The sequence below is a fragment of the Castor canadensis genome, chromosome 14, assembly GCF_047511655.1.
Source record: "Castor canadensis chromosome 14, mCasCan1.hap1v2, whole genome shotgun sequence".
Classification (NCBI taxonomy): domain Eukaryota; kingdom Metazoa; phylum Chordata; class Mammalia; order Rodentia; family Castoridae; genus Castor; species Castor canadensis.
Window position 1 is genome coordinate 19,532,280 of NC_133399.1, and position 20,933 is coordinate 19,553,212.

At 36.0% G+C, this 20,933-nt stretch overlaps 1 protein-coding gene and 1 pseudogene across 1 annotated transcript in view; both read left to right on the top strand.

Annotated features, from left to right (window-relative positions):
* The window catches only part of LOC109680403 (uncharacterized), a 451,924-nt gene that overhangs the window by 100,526 nt on the left and 330,465 nt on the right, over positions 1-20,933 (top strand). The gene's annotated exons all lie outside the window — the stretch shown is intronic.
* On the top strand, positions 2,272-3,416 carry LOC141416699 (olfactory receptor 7A10-like; annotated as a pseudogene).

Sequence of the window (20,933 nt, forward strand, 5' to 3'; positions counted from 1 at the left end):
GTTTATACCTCTTCTCCATTTATATTTTCTTAGCAGTTTTTCATGGTCTTAGACTGTTTGATCTAATTACAATACTTTGTCTTGTGGTTCTGATATTCTGTTATCAACTTGCTCCACTCTGTTCATCAGTCTTTTGGTTGAGGTTTTTGTTTGGGATATTGAGCAGTTCATTTGTAATGGTTATTTTTCTATACTGTTGTTTATTTCTTCTTTCATATCCAGCAGAAGTGCTTAATATCATTCATCTGTTTCTTTCAATTATTTTTATTACTTTTAGTAGTTTATTCATATCCTCTTTGTATTCAGAAACTAGCTTATGTGTCTCCACTTTGAACTCATTAATCATTTATCCTATCATTTTTTGGAATTAAATATTTAATATTTCCTCCCATTTACTGTTGTTTATATCCTCAATGGTGATACTGACTTTTGAGAGGACTTTGTTGCCTTTTTGCTTAACATTTCTGCTTTGGCACTATGCATCCAGGGTGTTTTTTTTCAGAAGTTACACTCCTCTGTGCCCCATAAGTTGGAGTTTTATGAAAGAATACATAGGACTGGGTGTTGATTGAGCGCTGGCATGTTCTCTTTTCTGTAAATGGGGGCAAGGAGTATACTGGCTCAATAGTTATACCATTAGCTTCTTATTCTCAAGATGCCAGATTCTTTCCCCAGTTCCACGAAGGGCAAGGATGCTTAGCTACTGAGGCTATCACAGTTGTCAAAGTACAGCCTTAAAATTACATTAATTGCCATAAAGATCAATTACTACAACTGTTCAGTATCTTTTATTATCTATTGTAGCAACCATGAATCTGCATGGTCCTGGAAGCCTGAAGGTAGTAAAGGTTGTGATAGGTGTGTTACAGGGAAGGAGCTGTAGTCGATAATATGAGGTGAAAAGACTATGTAGCATAAAGGAGTGGTGGCTTATCAAATAGAAGGGTTTAATTAAGGGGCAGACTGTGCTAGGTAGAAAAGATCAAATATGTGAAAAGATAGGAGAGCAGAAGAATGATTGCGGCAATTAAACAACAAAACTCCACAGAAGTGAAAAATCTGGGACTCTTTTTAAATCTTGAAAGTATTTATAGTGAAGGAGGATTTGGGTGAAAATAGAGCAAAAGGAAATTGAGAACTAGGCAGTTGTTCTAATGGTTGACAAGTGGAAAATATACATTGAAGAGGGTGGTAAATAAGGGGACTAGAAGAAATGGTTTGGGGGTTCAAACTTAAAGGTGAGTTGTTGGTCTCTCACATGATGATCACACTGATAGGGAAGGGAGAAAATAAGGCTAAAGAGAAAACTGGGAATCAATAATGCAATACTCCTGTTAGAATGTATAGAAAATAAGCTTCAAATAAATGAGTAAAAAGATCTACATCACATTTGATATACTGTGAGCACTTTTGTAAATGCCACAATGTATCTCAACCCAGTACTACAATGAAAATAATCTACATTACAGATTTATCTGCAATGGACACAAATTTTAAATAAAAATCCTGAATTTTCTATTGATTTTCTGAGATGTCTTTGTGTCTAAGACATTCAGTCCAGTGGATGGCAAGCTAAATTAGATAACTGCCTCTGGAATGGTTCCTGATGCTGGGGACAGGGATTTTTTTTTAAAGATCTGTGTAGGATCTCTGAAATTTATCCTATCAACTTGACAGCCTTACCCATCTACAATAACAATTTTCCCCTATCTGAAATGTTAGAAGAACTTGCATTCTTTAGTTATACAAAAATTCAGGGCTTTGTCTGAATACCATCACGTGGTTTCTTACAGGTTTGTAGGTGAAGCTCACCATTGTTAGTGCCATTCCTGCTGCTGTGCTGTGGTCAGCAACCCCCTAGGTCACACTGTGCCTACTTCCATGGGACTTCTGTGGACTACCATTGGGTGCCAGTAGATCTCATGTGATGGGTACCTCTTCATCACTGGCTTTTGCAGCCAACACTAGTGAGCACACAGGATCCATGAAGTCAAGCCTGGTTCAGGGAAGTGACTCATGTGAGCTCAGAAAATGTTGACAGGATTCCAGAGAAGTTCTCGGCAGGGTCTAGAGAGGGTCTTTGGTCAACAGTGCATGACATGTGTGGCTCCATTTATGCTTGCTGGATCCTAGTAGCTTTCCCCAGCGGGTTTCATGTTGGGCCCCTATTTTGTTTGGGCTCTGATCATCTCCAAGTAGTTCTTCCTAACTATATTCTTTATCCATGCAAAGTTTTTAAGGGCTTTTTTTCAACAATCTATGCTCATTGATTCCACACTGCTAAGAATAATGATGTAGCTAACGTTGTGTTTTTCAAGTTCATAATACATTTCTTTATCCAAAGTGTGGATTATAAAATATATTCAAGAAAACTTTGACAGGGACAGAAATACTAATCAGAAATGTTATGATGGATATAATAAAAGAGACCAGATATAAAAATCTGTCATAAACATTTTCTCTTTTCTGATGGTCATACACATCAACATGAACCAAAGGACTGTACAATAATTTCAGAATTTCTTCCTCTGAGGTTTTCAGAACAAAAGATCTTCAGACTCTCATATACAGACTGCTCCTGTCCATGTACCTGATTGCTGTGCTTGGGAACCTGCACATCATCCAGGCCATGATCTCAGACTCCCACCTACACATGCCCATGTACTTCTTCCTCACCAAACTGTCCTTTTTGGACATCAGCTTCAATTCTACCACCGTCCCAAAGATGCTGGTGAACATCCAGACACAGATCAACCTATCACCTATGCAGTTTGCATCACCCGAATTCATTTTTTGGATTATTTGCAAGGTTGGACAACTTTCTCCTGGCTGTGATGACCTAGGATAGATATGTGACCATCTGTGTCACCCCCTGTATTTCATGGTTATCATGAACAACTAGCTCAGTGGGTTGTTGTTGGTGGTGTCCTGAGTCATAAGTGCACTGAATTCCTTGTTAAAAAGCTTACTGGTGTTGAGTCTGTCCTTTTCTACAGCACTGAAGTCCCTCACTTTTTCTGTGAAACTAATCACTTACTCACCTTTCCTGTTCTGACACATTTCTTAATGATGTGGTAGCATATAATACAGAAATGCTGCTGGCTGTTTGTCTCCTCAGTTGCATCCTTTAATTGTGCTCTATGGTAGTTTCCTCCATTATTTCCCTTCTCTTCGGTTCAAGGGAAATGTAAGGTATTTTCCATCTGTGTGTCCCACCTCCTGGTTGCCTCCTTATTTTATTGTACAGGCTCAGGTGTTTACCTCAGTTCTGCTTTTACCCAAAACACACACTGAACTGTAAGAGCCTCAGTGATGTAAAGTGTCATCACACCCATTCTGAACACCGACTTACAGCCTGAGGAATATGGATGTCAAGATTTCTTTGAGAATACTCTTTGAGAGAGAAACTCAAAAGTGCTTATTGTCTTGAGCCTAAAAAAGCTGTGTGTTCTGCTGAACACAAAACTGGGAGCCTCAGAATATGAAATTACAGTTTTTTGGGCCGATGTTGCTGTCTTTCGCTCTCCATCCATTTATATTCTTGACTTTCTCTTTCATTGATTTCAACTTCTTCATAAAATTTATGTAACTCAGCTTATAAAAATTCTTCTTCCTCTGATGTGAAAATAAGGACACTTCATCAATCATATGCTTCCTCTTACTTAAAGCCATGGTTTAGACTGGGTTCATTTGTTTGAGTCTGTACTCCTTGCTATATGTCAAGATCAGGAGTAATGTGGTGCAAGGACAACCCGGGCAAGATGGTTCTCAATATCCAGTTATGCCAAAGGGTGCATGCAGTGACACATGCTTCTCATCCCAGCTCTGCTGGAATTACCAATAGAAGGATGGTAGCCAGGTTGGCTGAGTCACAAACTGAGACTCTATCTAATAACTAACCAGCACAAAAGGTATTTGTGGAGCAGTTCACTGGGGCAGCCCCTGCCTAGCATGGTGAAGACCTGAAGTTTAAGCCCCACTGCTGCCAATAAACAATCATGGGCTGGAAATATCAGAAATACCATTTCTCTTATGGGCAAAACAGATGTCTTAACAATAGTTTCTTCTCAAATATCTGACATCATACTGAATTATTTTTCTTTTGTTCATTCTCCAGTTCATAGTCATCAGTTGCACTCCTCCTATGGGGAAAAACACTCTTGGCTGCTAAGGCAGTTTATGTAACTTTATGCTAGAGGAAATTCTGAGAGCACAGTTTTGTGCTATGAGTTCACCATTCATTCAAGCATCACTACCTTAACTGCTTCTTCTGATAATGTACATTTTCACAGACTAGTGTGTTTCAAAGCTGACCACTACCTTTTCTTATTCAGCTTATTCTGTTTCTATTTTATTATTCTGCTTGTTCACATTATGTACCATAGTTACTAATAAGAGAAAATTATTAAATGTATAATTCCAAATGAAGGCCATGTAAAAAGACATTTTAAAATAAGAGATTGATCTATTTGATCTTAGAATGAGAACCTTAAATGTGATGAGATCAATATCTACATTAAACAATGAGTAAGTGTGGAAAATACCTTGTACTGTAAAAATAAATACTTAAGAGTGTAACATTACTGTCCAATGAAGGGTGTTTACTCGTTGAAGTTCATAGGGCATATTTATTTTTTATTGTTAAATTGGCTATCTCATTCCACTTGAAAGCTTCCAGGACTGACTAAACCTATAACTCATCCCAGCATCCTAAACTAAATATTTAATTTTTCTAAATTTGGTCACAATAATAAATGTGGCAGTAAATGAACAGCATCAATTTCATTCATTATATATCTCCTTCATGCTCAGAAATCATTTAAATCTCATGATCATAGCAACATTCGAGAGAGAGATTGAATTCACACCCAGTTATGCAATTTCAGATCACAAGCTTTCTGCATTAACATCTATGATCTTTTACCTAGAAATTAATCTCTTTGTGACTACACATTTTACATAGAATTACATCAAATAGAGTTGAATAACTGTGTAACTGTGAATATTGCTTTAAATTTCACAGGAAATGCCAAGAATACAAGGTACCAGGTCATTATATATGGTCTTTGTTGTTTTGCTTGGAATATTGTAATGGTTAGTTCTTGCTACATGACAAGTATTCCTAAAAGCCAATGTTTTATATGATTTCTATATTGTCAAGACCACTATATGATTAGGAATAATTCTGAACTTGGCTGGCCATTTTCTGAAACTGTTGTCAGCTGAGGGTCACATGGAGAGGTTCTTCCGTCTTTGCCTGGATCTTCTAATATATTATCATTGAGTAAATTGTCTGTTAATTCTTGAAATAATTCCCTCTGATGTGCAGCATCTTTGCATTTGATGCAATCCAATTTGTTAACTCTTGTTATTTCCTGAGCAATGGAAGTCCTATTCTAAAAGTCATATACTATGCCTATATCTTCAGTATTTTTCCTCATGCTTCCCTTTAGTTTTTAAAGGTACAGTTATTAAATTAAGTTAATTTACATCTTTGAATTAATTTTCATAGAGGGTGAGCAATATAGTTTGGTCTTCTACCTGTGAGTATCCAGTTTTTGCAAAACTAAATGTTGAAAAGTTTGTTTTATCTCCATGTATTTTTGGTAATTATCTTGATAATCAGCTGTAGCTATGTAAGTTTCTTTCTGGAAATTTTATTTGATTCTATTGGTCTATAAGCCAGGTTTCTGACAGAACCATGTTTTTTTTGCTATGTCTCTATATCATGATTTGAGTACAAATAGTTTGATACCTGCAGCATTGTTCTTTTTGCTCATTTTGAAATTTTGGTACTTGTATAATAGTTTTAGGATTGATATATTTCTGTGAAAACCTAACTGGAATTTTCATAAGTTTGTGTAGAATCTATACACTGTACATTGAATCTGTAAATTGTAGATTTAATAAATACACATAAATAGAACAATAAAAAGCTGTCTAAATTGTTTGAATAAAGGAATAGGGAGATGAGATTGAGTGATAGAAGGAGTGATGTAGATTGGGGTACATTGTATAGATATATGGGATATCACAATGAATCCACTTTGTGCACCTAATATATGCTAAAAAATTGAAAAACATATTATTAAGGTAAAAGTTAAAAAGGAAAAGTATAGATCACTTCCACTGATGGACATAGATGCAAAATTCTCAATAAAATGCTTGCAAGCAAAAATCAAAAAAACATTGAAAAGATAATAGATTGTGAGCAAATTACATTCATTCCAGATCTTCAACATTCACAAATCAACACATATGATATAGCAGATGACTAAACTTAAGCACAAAAATGACGTTACCATCTCACTAGATGCAGAAATAGTCTTCAAATAAATTTGATATCTCTTCATGATAAAAATCCTGAAGTGACTAGGAGTAGAAGGGACATACCTCAATGTAATAAGGGGTACATATGACAAACTTACCTCCAACTTTGTACTATAAGGGGAGAAAGTGAAATCATTTCTTCTAAAGTCAGCAATGAGACAAGGGTGACTACTCTACCCAGTTTTATTCAATATACTATTAACAAGCCATTGCCATAAGTCAAGATAAAAGAATGAAAGGGACAGAAACAGAAAAGGAGAAATTAAGTCATTCTTATTTGCAGATGATATGGTCCTATATTTAATGGATAATAAAGACTCCACTAGAAGTCTCTTAACTCTTACAAACACTTTCATTAGATTTTCCTTCAACCAATAACTTAATGTTTATAAAAATAAGGAAAAAATCTTGTTCATTATAACATCAAAAAATACCCAGGAGTAAATGACAGGTAGTGCAAGATCTATGCATGAAAGAAATAGGAGAAGACCATAAAAGATAGAAATATCTCCCATATTCATGGATCAGAAAAATTATTATTGTGAATATGACTGTGTTACTGAAAACAATATCCAGATCCAATGCATTTCCCACCAAAATTCTAATAATCTTTGACAAAAATAGAAAAATAAATCCAAAAATTCACATGGAAACACAAAAGGTCAAAAATAGACAAAGCAATCTTGAGCAAAAAGAACAATGCTGCCCTACCATAATAAGTGACTTAATTATGATACACAGCCTCAGTAACAAAATTCACATTGAACATTATTGAAAATAGACCCAGACCAAATGTAACAGAACACTCAGAAATAATCCCATACACCTGTGTCAACCTGATTTTTGACAATGTTGTCAAAACCTATGTTGGATAGAAGAAAATCTCTTCAACAATATATGGAGACACAAAAGATCCCAAATAATCCAAGCAATGATGAGCAAAAAGATCAATGCTGGAGGTATCACAACATCTCAATTTAACCTGTAATGTGGAGGTACATTAACAAAAATAGTATGGTACTGGCACAAAGACTGATACATGGCATAGAATGGAAGTTCCAGGTAAAAGCCCTACAGTGATAGTCAAAAAACTATATGGTAAAAAGACAGTTTTTTTTCAATAAAAGGTGTTGGGAAAATTGGATATCCAAATGTAGAGGTCTGAAATGAGATCTCTATATCAGCTTGTATAAAAACCACTTTGAAATGGATCAAAGATCACAAATTCAGATCAGTAACTGCAATGTTACAGGAAAACCCTTGAGGATATAAGTATAGGTAACACTTCTGAATAAAACTCCAGTCACTCAGAGGATAAGACCAATAACTTAAAAATGGATTGCAATAAATTATAAAGGTTTTGCTCTGGTAAGGTAACGTTACTAGAATTGAAAGAAAAAATACAGAATGGGAATAAATCATTGTTAGCTATTCATCAAATAAATGGATTAACATCCAAAAAATAAAGAGATGCAAAAATTAAGCACCAAGAGAATAATTAATCAAATCAATAAATGTGCAAATTAATTTAGTAGTTTTCAAATGAGTAAGAACATATTTCTTAATAAATAAAGAAATATTCAACATCTTTAGCCATAAAGAAAATTCAACTCAAACATCATTTAACTCCATTTCAGCACAGCAAGAATAGCTCACATGAAAAACAAAACAACAAATATTTGTGAAGATTTGTGTGGGAAAGATACCCTTATATACTTTTGTTGGTAATATAAAATAGTTCAGCCACTATGGAAATCTCTATGTAATTCCTTTAAAATCTGAAGATAAAACTCCCATATGATCCTGCTGTAGGACTCCTGGATATATATCTGAAGGACTGTAATTCAACATCCAGTGGAGATACCTGCAAACCCATGTTTATACTTGTGCTATTCACAATAGCCAAAATATGGAATCAGCCCAAGAGCCTATCATGTGATGAATAGATAAAGAAAATGTGGCATATATACACATTGGTGTGTTATACAGCCACAAGGAAGTATGAAGTTATATCATTTGCAGGAAAATGAATGGAACTTGCGATAACTAAGTCAAATAAGCTAAGTCTGGAAAACCATTACTGCTTATCCTCCCAAATATGTGGAATCTATTCCTTAAAAATGAATGACAGGATTGTAAAACATTATTTTTGGTGGTAGGAAGCAGTATGAAGAAGGAGCATTCAATGAGAGAGGGGAATATGGTCAAAGTACTTTATCAACATGACTGAAAATAGTACAATTAAACCTGTTGAAATTGTATTAAGATGTAGGGGGAAAGGAAATAAAGTCACTCTATTTGAATAGGGTATAGAGAATGTGTGTATGGACACACAAAAATGAAACCACTGTGTACATCTTATACATGCCTATAAAATATGTGTGGGAGGGAATAGAAAATTTTCTTCTATTTTGGTGGTATGGGGTTTGAACCCAGGGACTTTCTTGTGCTTGCAAGGCATGTGCTATACCACTCGAGTAACATCCATAGCCCTATCAATTTTTTTAACCTATCAGAAGCTGTGTCCCTTCTACACAACAGTTCTCTGGCATTCCAAGGAATTTAGTAAAGTCAGTTACCTCAAACTCTGCAAAGAATTTGAAGGAATGATTGAGAAAAACTCTGCCCAAAGGATTAGATTTCTGGAAGGTGGAGAGTTCATGGAAAATGTGTTAATTAGGTCACCTAATTTCAAATCTGATCTCTTGGGAACATAGAGTTGGCAGGAAAATGCTTTCCTAACTTCTCAGACCAATGTCCCTCAGAGAAATCAGAAACACAATCAGGACTTGGAGTCACAAGAGCAAATGTACATTATGACCACAAGGAGATAGAAATACATTTCTGGTGCTGTCCCTCAGAGGGTGCAAGCTTGACCAGAACAGGACACAGTTGTTCCTTTTGAACTCTTAAAACTCTTAAGCCTGGCTTCACTCTGTCCTGCTTTCTTATAAGGGGAAGTGCTTCAGTCGCCATTATCCACCATCCATGGAGAAATTCAGTCTTCCACATCATGATTCTCTTCTCAAAAACACCATCTAGGTGAGTCTGAGAACCTAGTAGGTCCTGCAGGAAATGCACAGGCAGAATAGAAGCAGACAAAATTTACTGGTTTTCACATGAGAAACAAATCAGTTTAGCTTAGAGCTGAGACAATACTTCATTTGTTCACTTAACTGAAAATTAATTAACAACATACTTAATATGTTAAAAAGGACAAATGTGTTTTAGATGTTGCAACATGTAGATCATAGACATTATCTGGTGGGAATGGAAGCCCAGCTGGAGACTGAATAAAGAAGTTGTATAGTTCTTGGAAAATTATAACATATGCAAAGATGTTTCAATTAGAAATTCTGAGATTGAGTTTTAGGTGCAAAGGTATGTGCAGGGCAAAGAGAGAATTTTTACTTTAATTTTTAACATGTGCCATATTTCAGTCTGTTTTCATATTCATTAAAAAGACCAGATAAGACTGGGGTCTGACTCAAGATGTAGAGCTCCTGTCTAGTAAGCTCAAGGCCCTGATTTCAAACCATGTACTCTGAAAACAAAAAAGACCAGATGACTGGATTCCTTGTAAATTCTAGTTCAAAACAACAATGTGAGAAATACATTTCACAGTGTCTGCTCTCATGTTGGCATTCAAATAGAAATAAAATTTTGTTCCTACACGGTCTGAGTGCTTTTCCCTTTTGATTTAAAAAACTGAATTTGAACTTTCTTTCACTAAATTTGCTATTTTTCCATTATAATGTATTATATATATATATAATACTCATCCTCCCACTGCATTATAAAATTGCAATTTTCTGCCTCAGTACTATTAATAAATTGACTTCCATAATTTATGCTATCTTATTTTCAATCTGCTTTTGCTGATTAGTACTGCTTTGTCTTTTGCAATTGGCTCTATTTTGTAAAATCAATGATCTTCTGACACATTATGGAGCACATTCTTTTAAATTCTTCTCAAGATCATCTACATCTCTTAGCATATTTCCACAGAAACCAACTTAATAACAAGTGTGGAGATTTCCTTCCTGGACAGTGGGTATGAAGAACTGACATCAGTGGTCAGTGTGAGAAATGAGTGTGATAAAGCATGTGCTGCCTTAACTCAAAGCAAGGTGAGAACTCAGAAAGAGAACTGGGAAAATACTGTAAGCATGGTTTCACTTAATTTCATCACTGCTACGTGGAGCTGTGTCCAGTGTCACAGCCATATTTGAGTCACTTATGTTTATACACATGAAATTATAACTATATATATTGCTTCCTCCACTGCTCCAAAAAAGAGTTTTTCCTGGTATTCTCAACTAAGTCTTGAATTAAAAACTCATGTTACTATCATCAAATTGTTGTTATTTTATCTCTTTTCTTTAAGAAATTACTTTTGATTTTTACACAGTTTCACTTAAGACAGTTGTTTTGAATGCACTTATTTAATAGATCATTCTTTTTCTTGCAAAAAGTTATAATTTCTTACTATGGTGTCTTAAAAATATTTTGGTGCTACAAGGTTTTGAACTGGATGATTCATACTTGCAAGGCAGGTACTCCATCCCTTGAGCCATTCCTTAAGACATATTTCTAAAAGTTTTAGCCTTTTAGAAAACACAAAATGGAAACAAACCATTAAAATCTCTGCTTAACCAGATTTCACATTGTCATGGAAAATGCAATACAATAAAACAAATGCATTCATGGACCAGTGACCCCACAGATAATCACAGGAAGACATGGAATAGATTGTCCTGATAGGCACAGTGTCTTACAGAGCCATCCTCAGAGCAATAGGACTTTAACTCATATGTTCTAAATTGGAAATAATGCTTTGAACACGATGTTGATTTTACTTTTGCTTGTATTCTGTTTAGGATTGCTGAATCTATGATCTTTGAAGATATTGGTCCATAATTTTCTTTTCTTATACAGCCATTTTGTAATTAAATTGTGACCCTTGCAACTTAGATATGGGAAGGATAACCAACAAAGACAAATCGAGTGGGATCCCTTTGATACACATGATGCCCTTGAAGTCAAAATATTTCATCACCACTTGTACATGGGACATGTGAAGTAATCAGAGTTATAGATACATGGAATAGAATGTGATGCTGTGCTGTAAGAATAATGAGAAATGTGGAGTTCTTTCTCTATATAAATTACATAAGATGATTAATTTTTAGAAAACTGTTGTAGAACATATTACCTAAGGCTAAAAATATAATCTTGTGCACCTCAAAATTTTTCACAATGGTGAATATAGTAGCACACAACTTTGTTTCCAGCACAGATGAGGTTGAGGCAGCAGAGATCATGAGATCAAGGCCAATTTGGGTTACAAAGCAAAACTGTCTCAAAATTGATGAGGTTGAGGCAGCAGAGATCATGAGATCAAGGCCAATTTGGGTTACAAAGCAAAACTGTCTCAAAATTTTAAATAATTACACAAGACAACTCTGGGATATGATGATTGTGTCACTAATTTCGATTGTGATGGTGTGCCAAGAATGTTCCTGGCATAAACCCATCTGAGTGCACACACTGAATGTGTGATGTTCTTTGCATAATATTGTAACTCAATAAAGCTGCTGAAAACTAAACTATAAATTTAACACAGAATCAAGTACTCTGCATTAGAAAATCTTAAGACTTCACATCTTCTTGGATGCCACCTCCTTCTTCAATCCTTTTGGACATGGGGTCTTTATCATCCTCCTCTTGCTCATTTTCTTTTAAACACAATGCCTTCATTTAGAAATGTCACGTACAATAAAAATTCTAATTTCAGGGCCATTGCACTGATATATCTCTGCCAGATACCAACTTGCTAGGTAACCTCATGACTCCAACCACCTCCTCAAATTTATCCTCCTTATCTCTCTTACCTAGACCCCATAAAAAGTTATCTTCCTCCAAGACACATTTACCTGGTAATTTTCCTTAATAGACATTATTATCATCAGGTATAGTACATGATAATTTATTTTTAAATTTAACTGGTAACTAAAAATTATAAGTATTTATGAGATATAAAGTGATGTCCAAATCAACTCACACTTTGTGTAGTGCCCACGTCTATCTATGCCATCAAACACCTATCATTCATTTAAAGTGAAAACATTAAAAATTCTCTTTTATGTCTCACTTTTGAGAATTCCTTGAGCCATTTATATTCTTTATCCATAAAAATGTTTTTAAGGACTTATAATGTTTCTCATTAACCTATACTCATTTTCTACACAATGCTAAAAAAAAGTTGTAACTCAATTTACATTACTCAAGTGCATAACAGAATTGCTTATTAAAACTCTAGAGTATGCAATATATTTGAGAAAATGTAAACAGGAACTGAAATTCTTAATCAGAAATGCCAGGAAGATAATGTAATGGAGATCAGATACAAAAAGTTGCCAAGTTATTTTTTCATCTTTCTGATAGTCACATAAACTACATGGAACCAAAGAACTATAATCTAATTTCAGAATTTCTTCTGGAATTTACAGAAAAAATATCTTCAGTTTCTCATATATGGACTGTTCCTTTCCTTACACCTGGATACTGTGTTTAGGACCCTGATCATCATCCAGGCCACCATTTCAGACAACCACATGTATATGCACTTGTACTGCTTCCTTTCCAACCTGTCATTTGTGGACACATGTATTATATCTACCACTGTCCCAAACATGCTTATAAGCATTCAGACACAGGTCAAAGCTATAACTTATGAAGGCTGCATCACCCAGATTTATTGTTTTTAATTATTTGCATGTTTGGACAACTTCTTTCTGGCTGTGATAGACTATGACAACTTTGTGGCCACCAGTCACCCCTGTTCATGTTACATCATGAACCATCAGCTCTGTGCATTGTTGGTGCTGGTGTCCTAGATCACAAATGCCCTGAATTCCCTGTTACACAGCCTCATGTTGTTATGGCTGTCCTTCTTTACAGTGGTGGAAATACCTCACTTTTTGTGTGAACCTAGCCAGTTGTTTCAACTTGCCTACTGCTCTTACTCTATAGCCTGTTCCTGTCTCCTCTCCCAGACTGGCCATCTGTGTGAGGACAACAGAAAGAAATGACCAAGGAGAAATAGAAAGAAAAGTCCTGGTCAAGTCACACTCTCATTTCTCTAGCATCATGAGTGACTCACATGGTCCCAGCACTGCAAACATGAAAACAATTGCAAATCTAAAGAACATGCGGCTGATGATTGGAGCTACAATTCTGTCCTTACCTTTTGGTCTTCCACATATAATTAAGCCTGTAAACATGACCAAACACTTTAACACTTTTTCTCCTTGAAGTCTTGCTTTGGAGAAGGGCTGATTTCCAATTGCAGAGATGTCAAGACCAGGAGAGGGGACAGGCCAATCCAGGTTACTGCAGGTGGTGATCTTGGGTAGTCTGTTCATGCTCCTGGCCAAGGCACCACATGGTCTGGACTATGGACCCATGCACTGAGTCTCACCTTCACACAGGCTGGAGGGACCAAAGATGAAGTTTCAATTCAATGTCTAAAAATGCCCCATGTATTTGAATATAAAATCTTAGTTTCCTAGGTTATGGCATTTGCTAACAGGCAAAAGGACAACCTTCTTGAGTTCTGCTATGGATTCAATAAGGTATTGGGGGTTTTTTTCATCAGGCCCCTTACCTATGATTAACTCTTCAGGAGTTAATTCATTCTACCTTTTCCATACTTTGTATCACCAGTTGCATTGGGGATGTAATCCTTTTTACCTGATACACTAATTCTAATTTTTAAAATGTTACTATGAAATAAGATGGTGGATTTGTGCATCCTATATCCTTTGTCCTTGTAGTATATGGGATGCCAACCCTAGACACAACACTAGGCTCCCTGAATTTACTTTAAAGTTTTGGCTAATAACAAAGCTACTGTAGCCCAAGGAAAACTACGATTAGAGATAATTTTTTAAAACACCCTTAAGTTGTAAATGTAAAGCCTTCAATATCTTTTAGTGCACCCACAATTAATGTAATTGTTTTATGTGTCATTTGGTGAATTTTGTATATGTCTGTTGTTTGATTAACCTATTGGATACAAAAATCTGATAGCTATGGCAACAATCCTATTGGAGACTGAGACTGACTCAAAATGTTTTCCTAGAATTTACTCTTGTTTTCACTATCAAGCTGCCCAAAATGAGTCCTAAGAGAACAGAATGGGACACATCTCAATTTGTTCCTAAAAATTTTAAAAGAGCTGGTCTTTGTACTTGTGGCCACTTAGTTAATTTTTACATGTTCTTGACCTCTGTACATGGCTAAATTAACACTTATGGCATGACTAATTTTAAACGTTCCTGCATATGCATGTGTTTATACATCTTTAGGATGATTCTTATTATAGGGTTAATGCCAAGAAATGAAAGGTTTGCGTTCTCTTATTCCCCACCTTTTCTGCTGCTACTTTTAAGAAAAACCAGTTTTTCAAAGTTTTATGTCAATCAGGTCTAACTAAAATGCAGGTAAAAAGCAATAGTCAGCATAAAGAGCAATGCTGAATATATCACAATACCCAACTTCAAATTATATTAAAATCAATAGCAATAAAAACAGCGTGGTGCTGGCACAACAACAGACAAGAAGACCAGGGGAACAGAATAGAGGACCCAGATATGAATCCCACAAGTATGTCCAAGTTATTTTTGACAAAGGTACAAAAATTATATGATGGAGAAAAGACAACCTCTTCAAAAATATGGTTGTAAAAGTGGTTATCCATCTGCAAAAAACTGAATCTAGATCCATATTTGTCATCTTATACTAGTATCAACTCAAAATGAATCAAGGACCTTAATGTCAGATCTGAAACTCTGAAGGTTGTTCAGGAGAGAGCAGACAGCACTCTGGAAGTAATAGGTATAGGCAAGGACTTCCTCAATAGATCCTGTGCAGCTCAGCAACTAAGAGAAACTGTGGACAAATGGAACTTCATAAAACTAAAAAGCTTCAGAACAACAAAAGAAATGGTCTCTAAACTGAAGAGATCACCCACAGAGTAGGAAAAAATATTTGCCAGCTATATATCAGACAAAGAACTGATAAACAGAATATACAGGGAAATAAAAAAACTAAACTCTCCCAAAATCAATGAACCAGTACAGAAATGGGCAACTGAACTAAACAGAACTTTCTCAAAAGAAGAAATTCAAATGGCCAAAAAACATATGAAAAAATGGTCACCAACTCTAGCCATAAAGGAAATGCAAATCAAAACCACACTAAGATTCCACTTCACTGTTAGAATACCCATCATCAAAAACACCACTTACAACAGGTTTGGGGGAAGCTGTGGGGAAAAAGGAACCCTCATAAACTGATGGTGGGGATGAAAGCTGGTGAAACCACTCTGGAAAAAATATGGAGTCTTCTTAAAAATCTAAACATAGATCTGCCAAATGATCCAGAAATCCCACTCCTGGTGATATACTCAAAGGAATGCAACACAGGTTACTCCAGAGGCACCTGCGCACCCATGTTTATTGCAGCACTATTCACAATAGCCAAGTTATGGAACCAGCCAAGATGCCCCACCACTGACGAATGGATCAAGAAATTGTGGTATCTATACACAATGGAATTTTATTCAGCCATGAAGAAGAAGGAAATCTTATCGTTTGCAAGTAAATGAATGGAACTGGATAATATAATTCTGGGCGAGGTTACCAGGCTCAGAATAACAAAAATCAACTTGGGTCTCATGATAAGGGGAGACTACATACAGGAGGTATGGGGAAAGGTAAGAAACCCAAAACATGAAAGTGTCTGATATCCCCACTGCAGAGGAGCTAATACAAAAACCTTAAAGCAACAGAGGTCAACGTGGGAAGGTGATCAGGAACCAGTGAAAAGGTCAGTTCGAGATGAATCAATTTGGGATGTAAAGCATTTGTACATGGAAACAATGCAAAGAACCTCTCTGTATAGCTATCCTTATGTCAACTAGCAAAAATGCTTTGTGTTTCTTATTATTGCTTATATCTTCTCTTCAACAAATTAGAGATTAGGGCAGAACAGATTCTGCCTGGAAGCAAGGGGGGCTGAGGTATAGAGGGAGAGGAAAGGGGGTAGGGGATAGAATTGGCCCAAACAATGTGAATAAATGAGTAAAAAAATTTAAAAATACAAGAAATATTTTGTGGACAGTAATCTCACTGTTTCATTTTATCATGAGTGTAATTTACATTCAGTTCTTTTATAGTTAGATCTATTAAAAAGTGTCTTTAAGTTGCATGTAGATGAACAGTTCAAAATTGCCTTTCTTCATGGGTCTGCATAGTAAAAACATAAGTGTAATGGGAAAAACAATGTTATTTAATTTTAAAATTCTTATAAAAGTCACTTTAATAATACAAGTTACAAAGTCAAGAAATGAAGAAGAAGAAATGATATAGAAAGTTTCTAAGTAAAAGGACTGATAACCATAATATATAGGTTAAAAAACTACATTCTCCCAAAACTAATGAACCAATAAAGAAATGGGCAAGTGAACTAAACAGAACTTTCTCAAAAGAAGAAATTCAAATGGCCAAAAAACACATGAAAAAACGCTCACCATCTCTAGCAATAAAGGAAATGCAAATTAAAACCACGCTAAGATTCCACCTCACCCCTGTTAGAATAGCCATCATCAGCAACACCAACAACAACAGGTGTTGGCGAGGATGTGGAGAAAAAGGAACCCTCTTACACTGTTGGTGGGAATGTAGACTAGTACAACCACTCTGGAAAAAAATTTGGAGGCTACTTAAAAAGCTAGACATCGATCTACCATTTGATCCAACAATACCACTCTTGGGGATATACCCAAAAGACTGTGACACAGGTTATTCCAGAGGCACCTGCACACCCATGTTTATTGCAGCACTATTCACAATAGCCAAGTTATGGAAACAGCCAAGATGCCCCAGCACTGACGAATGGATCAAGAAAATGTGGTATCTATACACAATGGAATTTTATGCAGCCATGAAGAAGAACGAAATGTTATCACTCACTGGTAAATGGATGGAATTGGAGAACATCATTCTGAGTGAGGTTAGCCTGGCCCAAAAGACCAAAATCGTATGTTCTCCCTCATATGTGGACATTAGATCAAGGGCAAACACAACAATGGGATTGGACTATGAGCACATGATAAAAGTGAGAGCACACAAGGAAGGGGTGAAGATAGGTAAGACACCTAAAAAACTAGCTAGCATTTGTTGTCCCTAACGCAGAGAAACTAAAGCAGATACCTTAAAAGCAACTGAGGGCAATAGGAAAAGGGGAACAGGAACTAGAGAAAGGTTAGATCAAAAAGAATTAACCTAGAAGGTAACACCCACGCACAGGAAATCAATGTGAGTCAACTCCCTGTATAGCTATCCTTATCTCAACCAGCAAAAACACTTGTTCCTTCCTATTATTGCTTATACTCTCTCTACAACAAAATTAGAAATAAGGGAAAAATAGTTTCTGCTGGGTATTGAGGGGGTGGGGGGAGAGAGAGGGGGTGGAGTGGTTGGTAAGGGAGGGAGTGGGGGCAGGGGGGAGAAATGAACCAAGCCTTGTATGCACATATGAATAATAAAAGAAAAAAAATAAAATTTATATTTAACTGCAAAGGGCCTACAATAAACAAAATAACTTTGAAAAGACAAAAAAAAGAATGTTTCTAAGTGATTTTTCAAGGTTATGTTAAACTAAACTTGATTCTCTATGTCCCTAAAATAACAAGGCTATCTTAATATTGTTCTGCCCTAAGTAAGATCTGTAAAACATGGTTGTACAGAAAGATGTTATCTATGTAAATACTTGTGTTTTTTCTTTATGTTGTGAAGCTTTAAAACACTACTAAATCAGAGTTCCTTTAAGTATTTGCTCTTGTGAATGTCTCTTAAGTGACCAACTCACATCTGTGTACCTTGTGTAGACTTTATCTAATTATTGTACAAACATTTGTAAAGTTAAAAGTGTCAATTTATGTAAAAGTACCAAGTAAACCTCTCTTTTATCCCAGAGTATTACACTGAAATTTTGTCATATAAAATGGTTAATAAAACTTTTGAAAGTTGTGCTGTATGTAATCAGTAACACTCAGAAAAATTCTGCCATTTGGGCAATCCTGCTGTTTTAAGACTGGTGTATATTTTCTTAGCCTTTAAAGTTTTACTGTGCATACATAAAATTTACTTGTGTATTTGAAAATAAGGCTATTTGGCATCACAGGCATTGTCCCCCTAACTTGTAAGAGATGTAAAGTTAATGATGCTGGATTTTTGTAAGCTTGTATCCATGTGCTCTTAATTGTAACAAGGAATATTTCGTGCTGCTGTTTTAATGCTGTCAGTCATAATTATTTTCCCAAAAATGCTGTCTGCAATGGAAATACCTAAATATTCTCACAATTGCCAAACTACTTTTCCATACTTTAACCATAGTTATTCTAAGTCTTCTCAATTGCAGTCTGCATCCATCTTTGGATCCTTTGCAATCAAACCCAAAAAGGACTCTATGAAGTATTTCTTTTTCCGTGAACTTAGCTGACTCCTTAGGCAGAACCATGTCAAACCATGGTTGGAACATTTTGCTATGCATACCTTTGCCCCCTGCCCCTAGTTCTTTTGTCTTCTTAAACCTACAGCTAGTGTCTGTACCAAATTCCCTTCGGTTTCCCTTCTCATGCTGATTGCCATTGGTCCATATGCATTTGACTGCATGTGTCACTTTATGTCCCATAGACTACATTCCTTCACACAAGTTGCCACCCAAAACCTCATACAAAGAATGCTGTTTTTATGCCATTGCTGCTTTACTCCAAACAGACCATGATCATTCATGATGCCTCTAAGAGACTTCCAGAACATGCTGCCAGTCTCCAACAACAAACAAAGGATAGCTGGGAACAGTGGTCTTCCTGGGCTAAGTGGATGCCATATGTCCTCCCTGATCTGGGACACCTTCTTTTTCCCATTGGGACCTTGCCTTCTTTGAACATTTTCTCACTTTGTTTTCCAGAGGCTCCAGGCTTTGGTCTACAATCAACCTTGTGCTGGCATGAGAGCCATATCCCTGCCTATCCATTCTATGTCATTCTTTCATTTCTACCACATCCATTTTGCAATTTTCTACCATTGTTTTCTTTATGTAATCTAAGTTCATACCTTCTATTTTTGTTCTCTTCACTCAGAATCCTGGTTAATAATTTACACACTGGTGACATATTCAGTGAATTTTCTACTGTTTTCTTTCACTTCATGGTGCATAATTTTCATTATTTTCTCTTCATCCCGATTCTTTGGCTTCTTTCTCCAGTCCACCATTGAATACATACAGTGATGATTTCATTGACTTTGTTTTACATACTTCTTCATAATTTCTTTTCTTTTTTTGTGGTACCCAGGCTTGAACTCAGGGTGTACATCTTGAGCAAGTCCATCAGCCATTTTTATGTTAGGAATTTTAGGGATAGGGTCTCATGAACTGTTTGCCCTGGATGGATTCAAACCACGTACATTCTGATGTCTGCCTCCTGAGTAGCTATGATTAGAGGCATGAGCCACCAGCACCTGGCACACCTTCATAAAATCTGTATAATCCTTTTGATGATTTCTATGTCTTTATAAATATGATCATTTTCATGCATTGGTTTCACATTTTCCTGTTTCTACATCAGAGTTTCCTACAACCCTTTGATTTTAACTTAGATATTTTCCAGAAGGTCTTTGTAAAATGAGTCCACTGATTGAGATTTTTCACAAAAAAAATTGATATTTTCCATTGAAGAACCATGTTTCTCAGTCTCTCCATATTTCTTGTGATTTCTTATCATTGGGGAAAATGGGCATGTCAACCCTAGTGATACATGTGTCAGGCGTGCACTGAGTTCTTGTTCAAAATTAAAGAACGACTGACTCAACATTGAGTAGATGCAAACCACAGGTTTTATTAATGAAAGAAAGGGTCAAGACTCTACAAGGGAGGGACTGGCCTAAGTGATTCAAGGCATAGCAGGTGAGCTGGTTAAGGGAATGTATGCTACTTCTTGGGCAGTTTGAGGGGTTGAAATTCTATGGGTCTTTCTGATAGATGAATGTTTGCATGGGTCTTCTTGACAGGTGGAATTTGAAAAAAAATTTCTTAGGTGGATTTGGTCACAATGATTTTGCACTAAGGACATCCTTTAGAGGCAAGTCCCTCCTACCTTTCTGTATCTGTTTCTTAAAGACACGGGTTCACATGCCCAACTTTGGGGGTTTTTTCAAAGTGAGTCCCTTCTCTATTCTCTATTGTCTCAAAAATATGTTTGTGTTGTGATGCCCAGTTCTGGCTAGCTAAGATCCGTATTTGTTCACTTCACTTCCTGTCTGCCCCAGGCTAACTTCTGTCACTAGGTGAGACATTACACAACATGTGTTTCTCTTGATCTAGTATTGAGGTAGTGATATTAGAGTACATTTGACACTTCCCTTTGAAGTCTGGTTGCAGAAATTTCTACAGTGATAACTTGGGGAAGTAGATTTTTCTCCAAGACAGTACTTGGGCAAAAATTTTAAATTTCAAAATGGATAATCTTCCCA